At 33.5% G+C, this 12,072-nt stretch overlaps 1 protein-coding gene across 8 annotated transcripts in view; it reads right to left on the bottom strand.

The window, feature by feature from the left end:
• Positions 1-12,072, bottom strand: part of MCTP1 (multiple C2 and transmembrane domain containing 1) — a 722,542-nt gene that overhangs the window by 634,504 nt on the left and 75,966 nt on the right. The window lies entirely within an intron of this gene.

Genomic DNA, 12,072 nt, shown 5'->3' with positions numbered 1-12,072 from the left:
GAAACTGCCCCCCCACATTTACTAGCAAATAGAAGGAAAAAAATAGAAGCAATATCAAATTTTATATTCTTGGGCTCAAAGATCACTGCAGATGGTGATCGCAACCATGAAATTAAAAGATGCTTGCTTCTTAGAAGGAAAGCTATGGCAAACCTGGACAGCATACTAAAAAGGAGAGACATCATATTGCCAACTAATATCTATACAGTCAAAATTATGGTTTTTCCATTAATGACGTATAGCTGTTATTAGAGTTAGATTAGAGTTGGATTACAAGGAAAGATGAGTAGCACAGAATCAATGTTTTTGAATTGTGGTTTTGAGAGTCCCTTGGATAGCATAGAAATCAATTCAGTCAATACTTAAAGAAAGTTACTCAGACTGCTCATTGGAAGAACAAATACTGAAATTGAACTTCAATACTCTGGTCACATAATGATAACACAGGAATCACTGGAAAGGAGCCTGATGTTGGGAAAGACTGAAGGCAAAAGGAGAAGAGACAGTAGAGGACAAGATGGATACATAGTATCATGGAAACAACAACCATGAATTTAGACAGATAGTGGAGGACAGAAGGACTTGGCATTCTATAGTCCATGAAGTCACAAAGAGTTGGATATGATTGAATGAATTAACAGCAACTGATGTGACTACTTCTTCCTACCAATCTCTTCTCCTCAATGGAGATCAATAACAGCTTCTTGAATACCTCCTCTTAGCATTCACCTAATTTCCTTCTTTATAAGACTTTGTTGCAAACCTAAAGGATATTTATATTTTAAGCACAATCTATAACATCTCAACACTCTTCTAATCATCACCAATAAGGTTGATGGAAAGACTTTTTTTCTACAACTTATGTGTCCCATAAAGCAATTTTAGGGACTGAGGCAAAATATTCAACAAAGACAAACCATTTCTACTAAAAATAATTTAATGCCCTTCAAACAGGGAGAGCATTTCACCTTCAATCACTCGAACTTAAATGGCCGTTTGTTTTTAAAATTGAGCCATTTTGATAGCTTAATTAATTTTTATGTGCTCTATATTCCTTCAGGATCTACTCCTTAAAAAAAATGTATTTTCTATTTAAAAGCTTTATTTCAATAACCAGACCCTTTTGTACCAACTTCCTCCTGAAGAAGTAAAGCCCAGAAACATGAAATTTAAAAACACTGAAGGAAGTGACTTATAAACCTCTCAAAATCAGGAATGATCTTTAGTCATGCAAATAAAGAGAAATAAAGCATAGAAAATCTCATGCAAAAACTTCTCCACAAATGATTCCCTACAGGAAGGGCAGAATAGATATAGTGAACTAAGATTGGGAGGCTGAGTTTGTGTGCTTCTTAGCTTTATGATGATGGGATAGTCACTTAACCTTTCTGAGCCTCATCAATGAGGATAGTAATACTTCTACTGCCTATCTCACAGGATGTGAGGAAAATGCTTTGCAAACCTTAAAAGTGATATACAAACACAAGATAATTAGTATGATTTTAATATTAATGCTGAGACTCATCATGCTAGTGGTATTCCAGAAATCATCTTTATACAGGATCATAGCTTGCACAGCCCAGACAAAAGAATACCTATCCCATTTTTAAAAGTTCTCTGACAAATGAATTTGCACAATTTCTTATAACAAGCTATTCTAGTATTCTTATAACAAGCAATTCTAGTATATGCCACCATTAACTGTCTGGAAAGCTATGCTAAAACCTTCCTAATGTAATTTCAGTTTCCTTTTGTTTGAGAGAAATAAATAAAGATCTGGAAACCTTCCTTTATATTAAGTTTTTTATATATTTAAAACTTTTACTAAGATGTCCCTAGGCTTCAAAATTCTGATGCATTCCACAAATTTTGTGTTATGCTTTTGGGCACTCTCTCACAAAATAATGGGTCCTTAAATTAAACTACTAACAGTTTCCTGAATGGAAGAAACGAGTCAAAATTCCATCTCTGATATACCACTCATTCAGAAATAAAACATGTCAATCCATCAACTTAACAAACAAGAGCCAAAACCAATCATATTATGTTGTCATTCCATCTTCTTCTCCTATTTTCATTCTAGACTAGAAAGGGGAAGGAAAAAGGGAATGTACAGAACTTCCCAATCACTTTCTAGTAAACCAAATGGGTGCTAATTCAGCATTTGGATGCTTAGATATGATGAAGCCTTTGACTGGTTCTTCTTGGTTTCTAGCTCAGGTGAATCACCATCTGGATATTTTGGAGATAATAATATAATTAATTCCCTCATTGGCCACTGAAAAGAAAAAAGTTGGTGTCTCAGTGAATCTTTAAAAGGAAGTGATTCTGTTTCCTTATTTGCTCTGATCCACGAGGTAGCATCCTACAACTGAGACCAAATTAGAGGTGGATACAATTCTAGGTCTAGAGTCATAAAGAACAGAATTCAAATATGGTCTCACATTCTTGGTACTTGTATAATGCAGAACAAATCACCTAACTTTTATCTTCCATAGTTTCCTCAATGGTAAAATAGGGATAAAAAAAAATAGTACCTACTCAGAATTGTTGTGAAGATCAAATCAGATAGAATTTGGAAAGCACTTAGCATAATGCCTTCCTGGCACATAAGTAATTGATAAATTATTTTGTTGTTGCCTTTCTTCCTTGCTCTCTTCCATCCTCACTTCTTTCCTTCTTTCCTTCATTCTTTCCTTTCTTCCTCTCTCCCTTCTTTCCTTCTGAAAGAGAAAGTTACCCTTTTCTCTTCCTCAGTTTCCATGTGGCTACAAGCAATCAGTAACTAAATCACATCCTTTCTAGAACTCAATCTCAGAGCCTAGCTGCTGCTTCTGGGACATGTGGTGACTAGTCTTTAGCCTAAGATAACCACGTCCATGTTTGAAGGCAATGTAAAAGAGAAATTCAAGGGTCTTTGGATCCTGATTTTGATTTGCCTGATAGCATTAGAGAAAACAAATACCAACAAATTGACTTCAAGGAGACAGTAAAAAGTTGAAATTATATTTAACAATGCCTGTTCAATTGTACCTGTTTCATGCCAAATATAAATAAAGAACCAAGATACAATTTAAATTCCTCATTGACCAAATGATTTGAAATAGTCTTTATAAACTATCCAGCAACACACAGTGAGTTAACATACACATAGCAAATCAACTTGTAGCATGCAATATAATTATGCTAATTAGTACTGTGCTTTGTGATTCAGCAATGGCACTTTTCATGATTTTGATTTTATTTTAAAACCAAGAAGTCTGAGTTTCTGGTCAATTTAATCCAAATCCCTTGTTCTGTGTGAATATTTTAAGATAATGAACATGGTATTGGATCAAATGTGATTTGTAGCCCTGAAAAGACTTTTGGTCCTATAGGGAATATGAAAAGAATATACAATGTTTCTTTTCTTTATCAGTAATGGGAAAGGAAAAATCATAGCTGCTTTCTTGCTTCTGAGTAGTACATTTATACAAAGTATCTACTGAGAACATCAAAAGGCCCATTGGGCCCCCCTGTGGTAAACAAACGAAAATACTTCATTTGGAAAATTGGAGTATGTGAGTAGAGAATCCATCTCACACCACATAAAATCTCCTTTAGAGACTGACATAGGATATGTAAATTTAAGTCATTTCTGAGGCTTTGAGCTCTGCAAAAGTTGTGATTTCCATAAGCACACCATAGTCAACAAATACTAGAAATCATTATAGCTTTTTTTTTTTTTTTTTTTACCATTATAGATTCAACTGTACTTTATTTGGTACATGTAGCTGTGTAGTTTATCAATAAAATCAATTAAAATTTTCTGCATATTTCTGCCTTCAAGGCTTTTTTATCGACTTCTGAGATTGAGATATTACTTGACAAAGAGATTACTTGCCTGAGATATGACTGACAAAAAATATTAGATATGTCTGGCTTCCCAAGGTGAATTAAAAGGCTTTTGAAAATCAAATATTTGTAGAATGAAGATGCTAGTTTTAACTTGTTTATAACTAAGAATTTCAAATAAACAGTTTTCCTAAAGAAGCATAATAAGAAATTAAAATTTAAAAATTCCTAAATATAAAAACATTATCAAATCCACTTGGTCTATTGGCTTACAAAACTTATTCCACAAATAATTCTCATGAGAAGTAGAATTCCTTTTAATTGTGATCCTGGAATATACCAGCACCAAAAGTTAATTCAATATAGTGAAAGAAGTCATCCATTTTATTACCCTTGCCATTTTAATTGAATCTTTGCTACCTGTACACATACCTTTACATTTGAAGAGAACCACTGATTTAAACATGGTTACACAAAAATCTAAGAAATAATCTGTTTTAAGGTTTATCAAAATAACAATCTTTTGGGGGTTAGCATTTGATTATTTGACTTTAATTGCATATTTGTTGCTATGATTCTAATCTAACCAGTTAAATCATAAAGTTGATCATGATGAATACACTGGAGAATGATAAATGGAGAAAGAAAGATTGTTGCCATTTTCTTCATTTCAACTGAGAAAAAGCTTTTAACAGGAAACATCTCATTATATTTTCTTACTTAGAGAGATCTCTGGTTTCATATTCCTCCCTAGAGAAACAGACTGCAATCCATCTAATGGACTTCCTTCAGATCCTAGACAAAACTATTACTTTCTGCAAATAATCTTTTCTGATCTCTTTAATCTAATAATAATGCCTTCTCTCCAAAGGAAGATCAATTTACTCTGTCTATAACTTCTTTGAATACTGTCTCCTCAATGGGCTATGAGATGCTTGAATCCATTTTTGCCTTTTCTTTTAATCCCTGTACATGAACATTTATTAAATACTATGTGTACTAAACTCTAGGGATTAAAAAGAAAAAAAGGCAAAAAACAAACCCTGCCCTCAAAGAGCTTAAATTGTAATGGACAATGTGTAAATATATGCAAAGAAAGTTGTATATTGGATAAATAAGAAGTAATTAAAAGAGGGAAGACTCTGAAATTAAAAGGGTTAGGAAAGGTTTTCTGAGAAAGATGCAATTTTATTTGGGACTTAATTGAAGTGAGGGGAATTAATAAGCAGATTTGAGGAAGAAAAGCATTCTAGGCATAAAGACAAAAAAAATTGCCCAAAGCTGAGAAACAAATTGTCTTGCTTATGGAACAGCCAGGAAATCCATTATCACTGGATGAAAGAATTAAGTGGCTGGGAATAAGGTATCAGAAGATTGCAAAAGCAAGAGAAAGCTAAAGTTTATAAAAGGCTTTGATGCCAAACTGAGCATTTTGTATTTAATCCTTGAACTGAGCCACTAGGGTTTACTTAGTGTGGGAATGACACAGTTCAGATCAACATGCTTTGGTAGCTGGATGGAGATAGATTGAAGAGGTACAGATTTGAGCACAGAGATCCACCAACAGAATATTTCAATAGTACAGGTATGAAGTGACTACACTTGAGTGGTAGAAGTGTCGGTCGGAGAAGGGAAGGGGTATATATGAGAGAGTTGCAGAGATAAAATTGGCAAGTCTTAGCAACAGGTTGGATATAAGGGGCAAGAAATAATTAAGATTTGAAGATAACACCTAGATTGAAAGCCTGAGAGACTGTGAGGATGGTATTGCTCTTTACAATTTTATGGAAGGGAGGAGAAAGTTTAGGGGAAAGAAAAGAACTTCTGTTTTGGACAAAATTTCTTTAAGATGTTTATTTTACATCCAGGTTTAGATGTCTGAAAGGAAGTTAGATATTTAAGATTAAAGATCAACAGAGTTTTGGGCAGGATGTATAGATATGAGAAGTATCAGCATAGAGGAAATCATTAAATCCATGTGAACTGATGAGATTTCTAAGTAATATAAAGGAAGATAAAAAGAGGGTCCAGAAAAAAATCCTGAGGGGTTAATGTTAAAATCCTAGAGGAATGAGTAAACTCTTTGCAAGTTCATTTCTCTTGTTTAAAAACAAAACAAAAACTTGGTTTTCTCCTAAAGATTATGATGTTGGGATTGCCTGTTGACAACCTCTAAAGATAAAAAATTGCAGAGAAGGTATAAATCTTCAATAAGGGAGGATTGAAATCACAGGTCCTCTGTATGTATGTGCATACATATGTACATCTGCATGTATATGTACCAACGGACTACCATCATCTTATCAAGAAGTTGAGAATTAAAGGAAAATAACAAAAAAAATAAACATTGTAAAGTTCATTTTTAGGTTGATATCTTATAAGAAAAATTATCATTTACAATTCTCTTTTTTGTTAACAACATACAGTGAAAATTATATGATGGCATCTTCATGGGGTCCATCTATACACCTCTGTAAAGGATTTCTATGTATTGACAGAAAGAGTCAGGGGTTATAAGAATTTAATATTCATACTAAAATCACCTGCTGTATAAAAGAAAATCCTTCAAACCACTGTATATAAATAATTTAAAATCTTGAGTGGGATGTGATTTGTGCTGATGAAGCTGAGGAACCTGAGGGGTTTTTTTTGCTTTTTTTTTTTTTTTAATCTCTCATTTTTGTATTGTTGTCTGTACATTTAAAGAGTGTGTGCATGCACTAATAGGTATGTGTATTCAAGAATATTAGGACTTGAATTAATCAAAGGTCCATATGATCTAGGCTTCCCAAAACTGTCACATTTCCATGGAGTTTTCTGGAAAATGAAGACTTCTACCTCCTTAGTATTAGTTGAATTTTCCCTAAGATTTTGGAAAATGGGATTTTTTTATATTCATCTTAACTGCTATGCCTGGCCTGGGAACTTTCCTTATTCTCTTCTTGTCTTAGGAGAAAATGAATGTCATTTCCTTCAAACAATTCTGAGCTGAAGAAAAGCAGCAGTGTTTCCCTCCAACTTCCTAAAAAACCCAGACAGGGAGTATATTAAAAAGCTTTTAAGCTTTGTATTACCTATCCACTGTGTGAGCAGAGAGCTTCAGCACTCACAGTAGTACATCATTTAGTCAACAATGACATCTATTTAACACTGACATTTCAAAGAACAATGTTTCCATTCCAATCTCTCTAATAGGCTTAATCAGGTGTGTCCCTGTATAATCTCAGAACACCTTTTCATATAAATGGCAGTAATAGGGTGGGTGGCACATATGAAGCAATCTAAACAGATTGGAAATGGTTATATGGAAAGGAAACAAAGTAGATGCCCTTAATATTTTAATGTCTTCCTATTCCCCCCTTCTTGTTGTTTCATAGCATCCAGCCTTGACTGGTCTTGTTGCAAAAGTTTTCCAGTTCCTTACTGTTACTGCATGAATATATCAGCAAAAGATACAGACAGATAAGTACAAGACAGTTAATTTATTCACTCAAGATTGTAACACACTCCATCAGTAGGTGATAGACATGTATGTCTACAGTTCCACATATCACACATACACACACACATCTTCCTCATCCTCATCATCATCATTATCATCATCTCTCCTCTTAAGTATGTGACCCAGAATTCGGGTAAGAACCAGTAGGTCATATAGACAGGCTTACAAAGGAGATCGGGAGAAAATAAGATGTGGTGCTTATGGGGGAAAAAGAAATATTTTAAGCAAAAGCAAAAGGATCCTTAAACTGTAATGAAAGGCTTTTAGCATAGCTATTTATGCCAGAGTAAAGAAAATAATACAGGGGTACCCTGGAACTCATCACTATTTAGTTCCACAAGGTATGAGTAGTGAAAACAGCAAAAACTGAATGTAATTTTCCCATAAAATATTGATTTTGCTTATACAAACCCTTTTTAATTTCATTTAATTAAAAATTTCCATTATACTTCCTATGATCCTCTCTATTTCTTGTTTAGTCCTTTACCCATAAATCTGACAGATAACTTTTTTTAAACATGGTAAAAATATATGTAACTTGAATATTGGCATACATATTAATACAATTATCTTGTTGCACAAGAAAAAACAGATCAAAAAAGAAAGTAAATGAATAAGAAAACAAAATGCAAGTGAACAACAACAAAAAGAGTTAAGTATGTTATGTTGTGATCCACATTCAGTTTCTTTTTTTTTCCCCCCTGAGGCTGGGGTTAAGTGACTTGCCCAGGGTCACACAGCTAGGAAGTGTTAAGTATCTGAAACCAGATTTGAACTTGGGTCCTCCTGAACTCAAGGCTGGTGCTCCATCCACTGTGTCACCTAGCTGCCCCACACATTCAGTTTCTACAGTCCTCTCTCTAGATATAGATGGCTCTCTTCCTCACAAGATCATTGCAACTGGACTTAATCATCTTATTGTTGGAAAGAGCCATGTCTGTCAGAATTGATCATTGTATAATATTGATGTTGCCATGTATAATGATCTCCTGGTTCTGCTCAATTCATTTAGCATCAGTTCATATAAGTCTCTCCAGGCCTTTCTGGAATCATCCTCCTGATCATTTCTTATATAACAATAATATTCCATAGCATTCATACACCATAACTTATTCAGTCATTCTCCAACTGATGGTCATCCTTTCAGTTTTCAGTTTCTTGCCACTGCAAAAACATTTTTGTACATACAGGTCCCTTTCCCTTCTTTACTATTTCTTTGGGACATAAGCTCACTTTGATCCACTGCTGGATCAAAGGGCATGCACAGTTTTATAACTTTTTGAACATAGTTCCAAATTCCAAATTGCTCTCCAGAATGGCTGGATCCGTTCACAATCCCACCAATGTATTACTGTCCCAGTTTTCCCACATCCCCTCCAATATTTGTCCTTGTCTTTTCTTATTATCTTACCTAATTTGAGAGGTGTGTAGTGGTACCTCAGAGTTTTCTTAATTTGCATTTCTCTGATCAATAGTGATTTAGAGCACCTTTTCACATGACAAGAAATGGTTTCAATTTCTTCATCTGAAAATTTTCCATTTCAAATAACATTTTTATACTTTCCTAATTTCTTCTTGACCCAACTCACTTTCTAAGAGAAACTGTGACTTTTATATTCTCCTCACAATCCATACCATCCAAGCTTCCTTGGAGGTGGGGGCGTGTATATGGAGGTGGAAGCTATGGTCTCCCACCCTCCACCACCCATGACTCAGGGCAGCCAGCAGTACTAGCTCTACTGCTACTTCCACCTAGGCTACTGCTGCTGCTGCTGCTCACTTCCTACTGCTGCTCACTAGCACTGCTTCTCTTCCTGCTAAATACACAGGTGGCTCTGTGCCCCTTCCAATATAGTTGTTTTGGGATCTGGGAGACTACTATATATCCAGCAGTCTCACACAACTTCAGCACTGTAGCCTTTCCTAGGGAAGAATTGTCCATAGTTAAGGGCAAGAGGAAGCAATGGTGGATCTTGAGCATTACAATCTAACAATATGACATCCAACTGCTCAAGTAAGATAAGAACCAAGTGCAACAAGTGCAGACTAGGTTTCAAGTGCTGAAGCACTTTTTTTTCCCTCATGGAAATGCATGGAATACAGAACTCAAGGAGTTTCAAAGAGGACTAATGCCAAAGTAACACTGTATTTTTTTAATCAGTTAGTTAATATTTGTTAAACTTCTACTGTGTATCTTATTAGATAAAATAAAGAGAAAAGGCTAAATTCCTGGGATTATTCCAAATCCTATGAGTTTTCTTTGTAATTTTAAAGTGCAAGAGCAAGAGATGTAGTGAAGGAGACAGTACATTTATACAGTATCAGCAAATACAGCACAAAATTAAATCATTATCCAATTATTAAATTGAAATTCAGTTATTCTTCAAAAAATTCACCTTCAGGAGTTTCTAGAGTAAATTGTAGTAAACATTTAAAGAACAAATCATTATAAAATTATGTAAATTATTTTGTTAAAAAGGTAAAGGGTTCCTATCAAATTCCTCCTGTGATATAAATATGGTGTTGATACCTAACAAGGGATAGCAAAAATAGAAAAAGAAAACAATAAACCAAGTTTCCTAATGAATATTGATGCAAAATTTTTAAATAAAATACTAACAAGGGGACTAAAGCACATTTTATCACAAAGAACATGCACAATGAAATTTATAACAGGATTACAAGCTGGTTCAATATCAGCATAACTGATCATATTAATAATAAAAATAAAAAATATAATTATATCAATAGATTCAGAAAAAAGCTTTTTGACAAAATACAACGTTAAATAACAGGAATAAAAGAAACCTTGCTTAAAATGATAAATAATATTTATCTAAAACTAGCTAGCATTTTCTTTATAACAGGATAAATTATAAGCCTTCCCAATATGATCAGAAGTAAATCAATTATATCCATTATCATCACTATTATTCAGTATTGTTCTAGAAATACTAATTATTTCAATAAAAAAAGAAAAAGATAAAGAATGAAAATTGGCCATGATGAAACAAGACAATTACTTTTCCCAGACAATATGGTGATATTATTAGAGAACCCTAAAGAATCAACTAAAAACCTAGCTGAAACAATTAACAACATTAGCAGAGTTGCAGGATATAAAATAAACTCACAGAAATCATCAACACACACACACATATACACACTCCCCCCACACACCACCACAACAAGAAGAGACTAAAAGAAAAATTCCATTTAAAATAACTTCAGACAATATAAGACACTAGGGAGTCTATCTGTCATGTTAAATCCAGGAACGATATGACTCAATTGCCACTTTTCATACAAATAAACATAGCTCTAAAACATCCAAATATATATTAATTGTTCATGGTGAGGATAAACCAATATAATAAAGTTGATAAATCTACCTAAATTAATTTACTTCTTTGGTGTCACAGTGATCAAACTATCAAAGAATTATTTTTTAGAGCTAGGGAAAAAAATAACAAAAGTCATCTGGAAGAATAAAAGACCAAATGTATAAAAGGATCAATGAAAGAAAAAATATGAAGGAAGGTAGTTTAGCAGTACCAGATCTCAGTTACAAAGTGGTAATCATCAAAATGATTTGCTACAAACAAATGGAATAGTGCTTCTATGGAACAAATTAGGAATGCAATATATAGTACTAAATGACCATAGTAATTTGGTACTTGAAAAACTTGATTCAACCTGTAGGAGTAAAAATTCATTATTTGACAAAAAGTGCTGGAAAACAGATTGTCAGAAACTAAGTATAGACCAAAAACTTACATCATGTATTAAGATATGTTCAAAATGAATACAATTTAGATATAAATTTAGATATAAAGAGTAATCTCATAAGAAAGTTGAGTGAAGAAAAAAAACAGTTATCTGTGAGATTTATGAATAAAGGACCAAACAGAAAGTAGAGAGGATTATAGGAAGTATAATGGAAATTTTGGTTAAATGAAATTAAAAAGGCAAATGCAGTGAAGTCAGAAGGAAAGCAAAATAGGGTGAAAAATTTTACAAGTTTCTCCTATAAAGGCCCCATTTCATATATATATATATATGGAACTAAATCAAATTTATAAAAATAGAAGCCAATCCCCAATTAATTATCAACAGATATAAAAAGGCAGTCTTTAGAAGAAATCAAATTAATCAATAGTTATAAGAAAAAATTTATCTAAGTCTCTAATGATTCTCAATGAATAATGTATAATATCACAGAAAAGAAAAAAAGAAATACTGATGAGGTTGTGGAAAAATAAGAACATTATTGCATGGTTGGTGAATTGATCCAAACATAATGGTCCAACCATTCTAGAGAACAATTTGGAATTATGATCAAAACGCTATAAAACCCTTTGAGCTAGCAATATTATTACAAGATCTATTTCCCAAAGAGATTAGAGAAAAAGGAAAAGGACCTATACATAAAAAGTATTTGTAGTAGGTTTCTTTGTGTGGCAAAGAATTAGAAACTGAAGGATTAGAAAATGGCTGAACAGGGGCAGAGATAAAATGGCAGAAAGCAGACATGACTTTCTGTGACCTTCTCTAACCTTCTCTCAAACCAACAACATATTAAGCCTCTAAATTAGTTTTGGAGTCAAAGAATTCAGATATTTGGAGTATAACACATTCCCAGAAGATACCTTGGAAGAACTTCAGAACAGGTCTGTTTAAACAGGCAGGAGGACAGTCTTCTTAGCCAGATTGCACCATAGAAAGACTAGGGAACT

Source organism: Sminthopsis crassicaudata, chromosome 1, assembly GCF_048593235.1.
Source record: "Sminthopsis crassicaudata isolate SCR6 chromosome 1, ASM4859323v1, whole genome shotgun sequence".
Classification (NCBI taxonomy): Eukaryota; Metazoa; Chordata; class Mammalia; order Dasyuromorphia; family Dasyuridae; genus Sminthopsis; species Sminthopsis crassicaudata.
The sequence above is the reverse complement of the archived record's forward strand: the minus strand, read 5'-3'. Positions and strand labels throughout refer to the sequence as shown.